Here is a 13,285-nt window from a genome sequence, read left to right on the forward strand (position 1 = left end):
ACGTCAGGCGGCTACATGACGTCAAAATTGACGTAATAATGCTCTCTTACCGGTCCGTGCGTCAACCATTGTTTATCGCAGGATATATTGCGTTTGATTTTCTTTGTTTAACTGGAAACCAATTCGAGCCATGTTGAATGTATGTTATATTTCAACGTTCTTAAACATGTCCGTGGATTTGAATGTCCGTGGATTTGATGTCTAATGCGAGCTATGCTTAAACTTGTCTAATGCTTTTGTGAAGCAATGCAAGCTATATTTTGAAATTGATTATGATCTTTACATTGTTACATATACGCAGCAAGACAATAGTAAATGGTATTAAAAACGTTAATTATATAATTTTCAATGTCTTTTTCAGGTCCAGTTTTCCTCTATACTTCCGTTAAATGATCGACGCCAACACCTCAAAACCATAGACGTCCTTCCTGTATTGAGGCTACGTATACATCGCCATATTATACGTGAATTTACAAATTGCCGCAATGCTTCTAGAACTTCCGGTGGTTTGCCTACACACACCATAACATACTTGGCATGACCTCTTGTTTCCGGCCATTGGACAACAAAATCTTGCAGGAGTATAACCGTATTATACCGAGAGGTCTGTGAGAAAAACTGCTTTCAATTATTACTTTCCATTACCAGAGACAAATCATATTGTTTTACTTAAATTAGTTGGTAAAGAACTGTCTTATTTTTACTTGTCGCAAATCGCTTTTGGATTACAGTTTTGTACAAATGTATGTACGTTAGTTAGTATTATCATTATGTGAAAGAGTTTCAAATAGTCACGCGCGCTGTCAGAAGTCAACATTTTTTTAAAAAAAAAAAAGCTTGATAATTGCTAACAATGTTTAATTGTTATTTTAGGACATTTAGTTTTAAAATGTCTGGAAATGGCCGTTTTATGGAATACACAATGTACAATGAAATTTGCTATGTTTGACATACCACGGCGAGGAAAATAGATTTTGTTTGAATTGTTTAAATATTAAATGTATTTTGTTCTAAGAAACAAATATATTGTGAGGCATGTTTTTTTTTATGTCGTTTCCAAAATCAGTATTTGTTTGCATAGTCCGTAGCCATATACAGAAACATCTAATATTTTCAAGTTGGAGTCCTCTAAAAAGGGATATTATATGTACTCTCTGTAGAAAATTAATTGTTTCTGGCAGACGACATTCGTAATTTCACAAGTAAGAACACATGACCGTTATAATATCAATTATGTATAAACGAAGACTTTGTAGAGTACGTAGCGGACTTTTCATAATTTTGATAAAAAAGTTAAAACTAGGATTTATTTTTATGCCCCCGGCATCTACTGATGCGGGAGGCATATAGTGATCGTCCTGTCCGTTTGTCCGTCCGTACGAGGTTATCCAAATGGAACCGTTTCGTCTAGCATCAATACCCCTTACTAGAATGACTTGATACTAACGCAGATGTAATCTGTGGACACTCCTCATCTTCAGACATCACCTGACCTCAGTTTGACCTTGACCTTGGCCTCATTTTGGACTTAGGTTGCTTTATATGGGCCATCTCTTGGTTAACCAAATGGGACTGTTTCGTCTAGCATCAATGCCGCTTACAAGAATGAATTGATACTAATACAGATGTAACCTGTGACCATTACTCATCTTCAAACATCACCTGACCTCAGTTTGACCTTGACCTCATTTTGGACTTAGATTGCTTTATATGGGCCATCTCTTGGTTAACCAAATGGGACCGTTTCATCTAGCATTTTTAATACCGCTTTCAACAATGAATTAATACTAGTACAGATTAAACCTGTGACCATTCCTCATCTTCAAACATTACCTGACCTCAGTGTGACCTTGACCTCGTTTTGGACTTAGATTGCTTTATATGGGCCATCTCTTGGTTAACCAAATGGGACCGTTTCATCTAGCATTATTAATACCGCTTACAACAATGAATTAATACTAGTACAGCTTAAACCTGTGACAATTCCTCATCTTCAAACATTACCTGACCTCAGTGTGACATTGACCTCGTTTTGGACTTAGGTTGGTTTGTATCGACAAAGATGCCACCGGGGACATCAAGCGTTTATTGAACGCAGATTCTTGTTGTTTCATATGATTGTGAAAAAAGTCTTTGATTAAACAACAGCTGAAAACTCTCCTACGTGGAGAATACTTGTATGGTTAAATTGTTGGAGTTACTTACTGAATGGAGTGTTAATTTTATATATCTGATTAAAATTGTTTAAAGTTTCACTTAGTACATGTATTTCTACATTTAAATGAATAGATGTTACAAAAAATAATATTTTCACCAACAAAAATTGGATTTACTAGAAAGGGGGACTACGGACTATATGATAAACAGGACTTGGGTATTATCAGCTTACATATATTATTGTAATATTGTATATAGGTCTATTTTTAAGGAAGATATGTGTTTGCTATCTGAATTATAGCAGTTGCCTTGTGTATATACAGTTGATAGACTATGGTAGATATATTGTCTGAAGTTTTAGCTATTTTGTATTATATATGAACTTTTTTGAGTTTTACTTGTTATGTGTATTTATGAGCAATCCGCGCAGTCTGGTCAGGATCTATGCGGTTCGCTAACGGTTTCTTTATAGCTATATGCTTTGAAGCAGCCCACTGTGTTGGTTTTCTCATGGCACGGCTCAGTATATAAGTTGTTTTAAGTTTTACTATTTTTATTTTTTATTTATAAAAAGAATACATATTAATAGTATGTAACTGTGGTTTTGATCTAAACATTGGTATTATTGTTTGCACATCTGAGAGCATAAAATGCTTAAAGTGAGCTATTGCGATCGTCCAATTTCCGTTCTCGTCTGGTGTCAACAACTTAAGGAACTCTTTTTAATGAAACGTCAAAATGTTGACCTTGATGAAATCTCAGACAAGAGTTCCACTATTTCAAATAAACCATAAAAATATGTAGAATTAACTGAAAATATAATTAAATTTCCAGATGCTCCATTTTCTATTTTTTATTTATTTACGTTTCCAGAATGTTTACATCTACAGTATTTAGGTCTTTAAAACCTGATCATTTCAGTTCAAACACTTTGTCACTAGGTAAAATCATAGATGTACCAAATTAATACGTTTTCTACCGGATTTAATAGCACTTTGCGAGAAAATTTGTTCTATGTAATGTAGGTTATCTTCAAATTGGGTTACCTAACGTCTTAAAGTTCCATAAGGTTTTTAGCTCACCTGAACAATGCTCAGGTGAGCTTTTGTGATCGCTTGATATCCGGCGTCTGTCTGTCTGTCTGTCTGTCGTCTGCCTGTCTGTCAACACTTAGCTTGTGTATGCGATAGAGGCTGTATTTTTCAGTTGATCTTCATGAAATTTAGTCAGAATAATTGCCTTGATAAAATCTAGGTCGAGCTCGAATATGGGTCATCTGGGGTCACTAGGTTAATTCAAACAAAAACCTTGTGTATGCGATAGAGGCTGTATTTTTAAACTGATCTACATGAAATTTAGTCGGAATGATTGCCTTAATGAAATCAGATTCGAGTTTAAAAATGTGTCTTTTGTGGTCAATAAGTAGGTCACTAGGTCAAATTAAAGAAAAAAACTTTGTGAATGCGATAGAAGCTGGGTCATCTGGGATTAAAAAGTAGATCCCTAGGTCAAATCAAAGAAAACCCTTGTATATGCAATAGAGGCTATATTTTTCAACTGAACTTCATGAAATTTGGTCAAGGTTGAATATGGGTCATGTGAGGTCAAAATGTAGGTCACTAGGTCGTATCAATGTAAATAATTTTTTTAACTCAAGAGACCACATATTTAGCCCACCATCATCAGATGGTGGGCTATTCAAATCACTCTTCGTCCGTGGTCCATCATCCTTCCGTTCGTTCATTCCGTCCGTCCGTCCGTCCTTCCGTTAACAATTTCTCGTTATCGCATCTTCTCAGAAACTACCAGGGGGATTTTGACCAAACTTTGTCAGAATGATGTATTGGTATCCTAGTTGTGTCCCTCTGAAAATTAGACTGGTTCAACAATTTTGAAGGAGTTATGGCCCTTTGTTTATTTCTATAATTTACATAGATTTATATAGGGAAAAACTTTGAAAATCTCATTGTCCAAAGCCACAGAGCCTAGGGCTCTGATATTTGGTATGAAGCATCATCTAGTGGTCCTCTACCAAGATGACTCAAATTATTTCTCTGGGGTCTAATATGGCCCCGCCCCGGGGGTCACATGGTTTACATATGAAGATTGAATACTGCTTTAGCCGGTGCTAGGGGGCGTGGGCAGTGTTGCATTTTCCATTACTGCTCATGAACAGACTCAATCAAACCGAGTCTGCAATTTTCACTGTTTGCATTGTTCTCTGTGCTTCCGAGGGATCTATTTTTCAGATTATATTTACATAGACTTATATAAGGAAAAACTTTGAAAATCTTCTTGTCCAGACCACAAAGCCTTGGGCTTTGGCATTTGTAATGTAGTATCATCTAGTGGTTCTCTACCAAGTTTATTCATATTATCCTCCTAGGGTCAAATATGGCCCCGCCCTGGGGGTCACATGGTTCATATAGACTTGTATAGGGAAAAGATTTTAAAATCATTTTGTCAGTAACCTACAACATTCAGATTTGGGCCACATGTATGGTTTTGAGTGACAAGATGAACCTTGACATGAGTTTACCTTGATTTTGACCTAGTTATCTACTTTCACATTTCTGTAGCTACAGCCTTCAAATTTGAACCACATGCATAGTTTTGTGCACTGAAAACAACTTTGACCTTGACATTGACCAAGTGACCTACTTTCACATTTTTTGAAGGTACAGGCTTCAAATTTGGACCACATTCATAGTTTTATGTACTGAAACAATCCTTGACCTTTAAATTGACCTAGTGACCTAGTTTCACATTTTTGAAGGTACAGGCTTCAAATTTGGACCACATGCATAGTTCTGTGTTCCGAAATAAAATTTGACCTTTATTTTGACTTAGTGACCTACTTTCACATTTCTCGAGCTACAGCCTTTAAATTTGGACAACTTGCATAGTTTTGTGTACCGAAATAAACTAGATTGACCTAGTGATCTACTTTCACATTTCTGTAGTTACAGGCTTCAAATTTAGACCACATGCATAAGATTGTGTACCGAAACAAACTTTGACCTTGACATTGACCTAGTGACCTAGTTTCACATTTTTGAAGGTACAGGCTTTAAATCTGGACCACATGCATAGATTTGTGTTCTGAAGTGTAATCTGACCTTGATTTTGGCCTAGTGACCAACTTTCGCATTTCTCAAGCTACAGCCGAGCCCGCCCGCTTAGCTCAGTAGGTCGAGCGTCGGTCTACGGATCGCGGGGTCGTGAGTTCGATCCTCGGGCGGGGCGTATGTTCTCCGTGACTATTTGATAAACGACATTGTGTCTGAAATCATTAGTCCTCCACCTCTGATTCATATGGGGAAGTTGGCAGTTACTTGCGGAGAACAGGTTTGTACTGGTACAGAATCCAGGAACACTGGTTAGGTTAACTGCCCGCCGTTATATGACTGAAATACTGTTGAAAAACGGCGTTAAACCCAAAACAAACAAACAAACAAGCTACAGCTTTCAAATTTGGACCACTTGCATAGTTTTGTGTACCGAAATAATCTTTGGCCTTAAGATTGACCTAGCGACCTACTTTGAAATTCAAATTTCTCAAACTATAAAGCCTTCAGACTTGATGCACATGCATAGTTTTATGCACAAAGAACTTTGTCCTTGAAATTGATCTAGTAACATACTTTCACATTTCTCAAGCTACAGCTTTCGAATTTGGAGCACATGCACAGTGTTGTGTACGGAAATAAAATTTGACCTTGAACTAGTCATTAAGTCTTGAAATTTTGAACACTCAAAAATGGCACATTGGTGGGCGCCAAGATCACTCTGTGATCTCTTGTTGGTCCAGTCCTTATGAAAATTGGCCAGAATATTTGTTTCCATGAAATAAATAGGGCAAACATGTTTACACTGTTATGAAATGTTTCTCAGGTGAGGGACCAAGGATCATCTTGGCCCTCTTGTTAATTTTATAGAAAAGCAGTTGTCAATTTAGATATTATGCATAATTAAATGGTTAGAATGGCTCCTCTTTCAATATTGAAAATGCTGAATTGTTCGACATCATTACCCTTATCATATGACACAAGGTGCATAACTCTGGGACCAATTTTTCATGAATTATTTCCCCTTTTTATTTAGAATTTTAGGTTAAAGTTTTGATGCACTTTCACTCTGTCTCTGTTATTACTGAATGGATTTGATTCAAACTTAAAATAGTTGTTCAACATCATCACCCACACCATATGACGCAAGGTGCATAACTCTGGCACCAATTTTTCATGAATTATTCCCCTTTTTACTTAGAATTTTAGTTTAAAGTTTTAATGCACTTTCACTTTGTCTCTGTTATTACTGAATGGATTTGATTCAAACTTAAAATAGTTGTTCAGCATCATCACCCACTCTAACACTATATGACACAAGCTGCATAACTCTGGTACCAATATTTAATGAATTATGCCCCTTTTTGCTTAGGATATACTTATATAGTGTTTTGATACATTTTATCTTTACCTCTCTTATTACTTTAAGTTGGTATTTTTTACATAGACTCAGGCTATTGTGCAATATCTTCATCCACAATTGGAGTCATTAAACACTCCAGTGACAGCTCTAGTTTCCTCAGATGCGCCCAGTTTCACTATCCAGCATCGAAATAGTCGAGCGCACTGTCTCCTGTGACAGCTCTTGTTTGTTTGGTCCGTAGGTTAAAGGTATCGGTCATGGTGGCCGGAACCAGCTACCTAGTCACTGCCTCCTGATAATTTGTTAAATATTGTATTCCATATAGTGACCTAAATGTTTTGTACATGTATGCACGATGTCTGCATTATATTGTTTTATCTGTTCAGGGATTTAAAGGACATTTAAAAAAACAAACGCCGATTTAAATTATTTCTTAATGGCAAAAAATTCAAGCATTTTAGAAATTTACTAAATAAATTTTCATTAAGGGTAAAACGCTACCTTAATGATATGACTTGTCCTGCTCATTTAGCAGAGCCTTAGCTTAAAATTTAAGGTCATACATGTACTTACAGGTCAAAGGTTTATATTATCTGTTTTGTATCTGCTTTCTTCTCTTCCTGTGACGTTGTACTATATATAATATTTCAGCAGATTTACTTCCCTTTGAAATGACTGGACTTATCACAAGAGATGTTTGGTCGTATTATAAATATTAAAACACGAGTTTTTTATTTTTGTTTTGGAGTTGTGAATGTTCTTATTTCAAAGAAAAATAGTATTTAGGACTGATTACATTAAACCGGAAGTGAGTACTCAGTGTAACATGTGAAGTAATCCAAAATGTAGTTCCTTGCTGTTTATGGAATCTGGTACAATGAGTCATATGAGGATGTGACAGTGATATTTTGTCCTAGTTTTATTGCTTATTGTATTGAGAAAATATCCAGAACATTTTCATTGTGAATTTTCTTGAATAAGTTTTATTCTTTGACATAATGTCTACATACGCGTAATTGCTAAACCGCATTTTTCTAAGGCAATTTTAGAGGGTGATGTTTCGCAGAAAATATTTTTTCTTGTATATAACATAACATGTTGATATTATTCTATTTTTGATAAGAAAGCATATCGTACTTCATGAGTATATATGGTTTTCATATCATTGAAATGCTCTACAGAGTTGAAAATGAGGTCTGAATATCTGAATATTTCATTGTTTATATGATTCAGAAGTAAAGTATTAACTGAATTGGTAGAATGTAACCCAAAAGTTGAGAAGGGGTAAAATGTGAAACTTGTTTAGGTATGGCTGTTAATAGGCTAGTTTGGCCATATTATGATAAAAATGAAATATTCAGTGCAGTTTTGCAGAGAAAGTATACAAAAACTAAAAATATTTCAATTTCACTGTTTAGGTTGTATTTTGATCTAAAAATGCATTGGATGATCCTTTCCGCAGCCTTAACGTACTAAAACGTATTAGCGTCTGATGGTCCTTTCACGCTTCCGTAGAAACATTATTTATTACACGAAACTTATTTTGAAAATATTTCTGAAATATCTTGGTCTGCAGCTTTCAAATACGGTTATATCTTACATCTGAGGCATATACTGACACTCTCTGACAACATCAAAAATGACATTTTGAGCGATTTGATGAAGTTCCAAAATTATCAATGTACCCTCGGTTCGTTACGTACCCCTGTAAGATTTGTGTTTATCCAGAGCGCAAATACTTTTTCATAGATTAAAAGCTGACATGCTGTACTAAAACCTCGTAATAAAGTGCTGAAAAATGGATGCCCAATAGCAAAAAAAGAAGAAAAGAAGTCCACGCGCATACATTTAGACTGGGTGACCCCTGCGCGCGACCCCTGACTATCTACGAATCAAAATACGGCTTTCGTTTTCAAGTTTAGCATTTCTATTCTCATTTTATTTACTTCCGGAAGTAGCTGAAGGTCGACTGACGTCATTTTCTGTGTTGTCACAAACATACATATACCTGGCGAGGTTGCATAAGTATGTGCTGGCCGTTCTAAGGTTATTAGAGAAATAATTTTTTATCTAAAAATCAGTGCTTTTTCGACATTTTTAACACGTCTGTACGAAAACTGACGTTTAAGACTAAAATGGCTAAACTAAAATGCACTTTAGGAAATCTGTGTCAGTAAGTTTCTGACTAAATAATGCTAAATTTTAGGTGTCAGGGCTAAGTTCAGGTATATTTCACAGTAAAAGTGTGTGATCTGAGTGAAGTTTACTGTAAACAAATGATAGAATATTGCAAGAACAAGCCACAGCAAGGAAAGGTGGTCATAAATTATTTTGCAACAGGTTCTTCTAAGGAAATTTGGCAGACTTGCACACGTTACTGAAAAAGGCGTTACGTAAAAACCTTGAACGTTTTCAAACTGAAACTGGTATTTTTTCATGCATTTAGGTTACTGGTACAATGTTAGTGAAAGTAACACTTTTTGCGTATAGAAAGTTTTCCTTTAAGGACTGATTACACCAAACCGGAAGTGTCTACTCAGTGTTACCTATCCAAAATAAAGTTCCTTGCTGTTTATGAAATCTGGTGTAATAAGTCATATGAGGATGTGACAATTATATTTTTGGTTACTTTTATTGCTTGTTGTATGGAGCAATTCCACTGTGAATTTCCTGGAATATGTTTTATTCTTTGAGAAAAATGTTTATACATGTGCAATAGCTAAACGGCTATTTTCATGGGGCCATTTTAAAGGGTGATATTTCTCAGAACTGATTATTTTTCTTTTATGTAACATAACATATCAATATTTTCTATTTTTGATAAGAAGACATGTCATACTAAATGACAATATATGGTTTTTATATCACTGAAATGCTCTAAAGAGCTGAAAATGAGGTCTGAATATTTTATGGTTTATATGAAAATAAAGAATGAAATGAATTGGTAGAATGTAACATGGTATGTGTCGGAATTTTGCCCGAGTTGTCTTGTCTTAAAAGCAACAAACTTGCCTTCCGTTTTCATTAATTCTTCACAGAGGAATTCATACTTAACAACCGTTTATCTAAATCACAGAGGAATTCGTACTTAACAACCGTTTATCTAAATCACAGAGGAATTCATACTTAACAACCGTTTATCTAAATCACAGAGGAATTCATACTTAACAACCGTTTATCTAAATCACAGAGGAATTCATACTTAACAACCGTTTATCTAAATCACAGAGGAATTCATACTTAACAACCGTTTATCTAAATCACGGAGGAATTCATACTTAACAACCGTTTATCTAAAGCTTAATAAATACACTTTGTAAGGCAGTGTTAGCATTTTTGTTATACTTATGTCAAGAGAAAAAGTAAAGTTGTCTGTTTACCCGCGTATTGGCTTTATTATGTATATTTTTGATGACGTATACCGGGACCGGGTAGTGGTTTGGGTCATCATAGCAACAGAATTACAGGAAATGCCATATTAAATACAGTTCATACAATATTTTATGGTGACATATGTCGGGCAGTAGTCTGGTAATCATAGGCGCAGAACTGCATGAAATGTCATATTCAATATAATTCATACAATCTTTTATGATGACATATGTCGGGCAGTAGTTTGGTAATCATAGGCGCAGAACTGCATGAAATGTCATATTCAATATAGTTCATACAATATTTTATGATGTCATATGCCGGGCAATATTCTTGAATATCATAGGCGCAGAACTGCATGAAATGCCATATTAAATACAGTTCATACAATATTTTATGTAGTGGCTATTGCTATTTACTACTGTCAATGGAGTACAAAGTTACGTGAAGCAAAACATTAAGTAGTGAAATATGCGGATTTGCAATGTTTTGATGTCTTGTACATAGTTTTGTTATATAATATGAATTGATGTACGGCTTATGTTAATTGCTTTATTTACGTTGTAACTGTTTATACAGTATTTTTATATCTATATCATATATGATGAACATGTGTATGTTATATAATATGTATATTATGAGTTGATATATGACTTATGTAAATTGCTTTATTTACGTTGTAACTGTTTATACAGTATTTTATGTCTATATCATATATGATGAACATTTTTGTGGAGAGGATATCATGACAATTGCAGCATCAGTAGTTAGATTATTGGGCGAGTTGAATTGAATGATAGGGATGTTAGGGAAATGAAGAAGTATAAGGTTTCAATGAAAAATACTTAAGTTACTTTACATAAAAAATGTTAATTTCATTTTTATTTTATTACTGTATATAGATGAAATTTTGTTTGTTCAATAATTGAATGCCACACGCTTCTTTAAAAATGGATACCATTGAAAATGTTGTTGTTGTTGATGATGATGATGATGATGATGATGACATATGCAATCATATATAAATATACGTTAAATATAGGTTTACTTCTGATGGAATGCACTTTTGTTTTAAGGTAGTCGTGTGCGTTTGGGTATATTCATTTTGATTAAAAACTTATTTGTAGACACATACAAAAAACATTGAATTTCGGCAAATAGAAAACTTTGGGTCATGTTTTTAATCCCCGCCGTGGCGGAGGGATTATAGGAATGGTCTGCGTCCGTCCGTCATTCCATATGTCCTTCCGTCTGTAACAAAATCGTGTCCGATCCATATATCCTAAACCCCTTGAAGGATTTTCATGAAACTTGGGTCAAATGATCACCTCATCAAGACGATGTGCAGAATCCATAAGTCAGCCTTGTCGGTTCAAGGTCAAGGTCACAACTCTAGGTCAAAGGTTTGAGCCTGCCATTTTGTGTCCGCTCTATATCTCCTAAACCCTTTGAAGGAATTTTATAAAACTTGGGTCAAATGATCACCTTATCAAGACGATGTGCAGAACTCATGAGTAAGCCATGTCGGCTCAAGGTCAAGGTTACAACTCAAGGTCAAAGGTTTGAGCCTTCCATTTTGTGTCCGCTCTATATCTCTTAAACCACTTGAAGGAATTTTATAAAACTTGGGTGAAATGATCACCTCATCAAGACGATGTGCAAAACTCATGAGTCAGTCATGCCGGCTCAAGGTCAAGGTCACAACTTAGGGTCAAAGGTTTGAGCCTTCCATTTTGTGTCCGTTCTATATCTCCTAAACCCCTTGAAGGATTTTCATCAAACTTGGGTCAAACGATCACCTCATCAAAGCAATGTGCAGAACTTATGAGTCAGTCATGTCGGCTCAAGGTCAAGGTCACAACTGAAAGTCAAATGTTTCATCCTTCCATTTCGTGTCCGCTCTATATCCTTCTTAACCCCTTGAAGGAATTTTATAAAACTTGGGTCAAATGATTACCTCATCAGAACGATATGCAGAAATTATGAGTCAACCATGCCAGCACAAGGTCAAGGTCACAACTAAGGGTCGAAGGTTTGATCCTTCCATTTGGTGTCCACTCTGTATCTCCTAAACCCCTTGAAGGATTTTCATAAAACTTGGGTCAAATAATCACCTCATCAAGAACCCATGAGTCAGCCATGTCAACTCAAGGTCAAGCTCACAACTGAAGGTTAAAGGTTTCAGCTCTGTATCTCCTAAACCCCTTGAAGGATTTTCATGAAACTTTGGTCAAATGATCACCTCATCAAGACGTTGTGCAGAATTCATGAGTCAGCCATGTCAGTTCAAGGTCAAGGTCACAGCGTAAATCAAAGGTTTACTCTTTCACAATCCATAGCAGTGGCGGGGGATTTAGCTGTCTTTCAGACTGCTTTGTTTATTTAAGTACTAAGTGTTCGGGGAGAGGAATTGTTACCTTAACTAATGGTCGTACGTCATCTGCTCAAAACGTTGTAATTCAGCATGAATCACATGATAATGTTGGATACCTGAATCTATGTGGCTTGACTCAGGCAGCGGTCTGGTTTACCAAAGGTGCACAACTACCTTAAATGCCATATTGTACACTTATGCTGTGACTATAGATGATTATGGTGGGTTTTATCTGCTATGATACAAATTGCTATATAATATTAGTAAATACAAATCGAATGCACACGAATGACAACCTCGACTTTCCATGTTGTTAGCTCACCTGGGCAATGCTCAGGTGAGTTTTTCTGATCACTCGATGTCCGTCGTCTGTCTGTCGTCTGCCTGTCAACATTTAGCTTGTGTATGCAATAGAGGCTGTATTTTCCAACTGATCTTCATGAAATTTAGTCAGAATGATTACCTTGATTAAGTCTAGGCCGAGTTTGAAAAAGGGTCATCTGGGGTTAAAAACTAGGTCACTTGGTCAAATCAAAGAAAAACCTTGTGTATGCGTTAAAGGCTGTATTTTTCAATTAATCGTCATGAATTATGGTCAAAATGATTATCCTGATTAAATCTAGGCTGAGTCCGAAAATGGGTTATCTGGGGTCAAAAACTAATTCAATAGATTAAATCAAAGAAAAACATTGTGTATGCGATAGAGGCTGTATTTTTCAATTAATCGTCATAAATTATGGTCAGAATGATTATCCTGATGAAATCTAGGTCGTGTTTGAAAATGGGTTATCTGGGGTTAAAAACTAGGTCACTAGATCAAATCAAAGAAAAACCTTATGTATGCTACAGAGGCTGTATTTTTCAATTAATCTTCATGAATTTTGGTCATAAATAATAACCTTGATGAAATCTGGGCCGAGTTTGAAAATGGGTCATCTGGGGTAAAAAACT

General features: G+C 35.6%; 1 protein-coding gene across 2 annotated transcripts in view; it reads left to right on the plus strand.

Moving 5' to 3' along the window:
* The window catches only part of LOC123544264 (uncharacterized), a 200,719-nt gene that overhangs the window by 9,130 nt on the left and 178,304 nt on the right, over window positions 1-13,285 (plus strand). The window contains exon 2 of one of the 2 annotated variants that reach the window (XM_053526069.1): window positions 362-9,529. The exons of the other annotated variant lie outside the window; for it this stretch is intronic. The gene's annotated coding sequence lies outside the window, so the exon portion shown is untranslated. Of the gene's footprint in view, window positions 1-361; window positions 9,530-13,285 lie in introns of those variants that run through there. 2 annotated transcript variants of the gene reach the window in all.

This window comes from Mercenaria mercenaria, chromosome 16, assembly GCF_021730395.1.
Source record: "Mercenaria mercenaria strain notata chromosome 16, MADL_Memer_1, whole genome shotgun sequence".
NCBI lineage: Eukaryota > Metazoa > Mollusca > Bivalvia > Venerida > Veneridae > Mercenaria > Mercenaria mercenaria.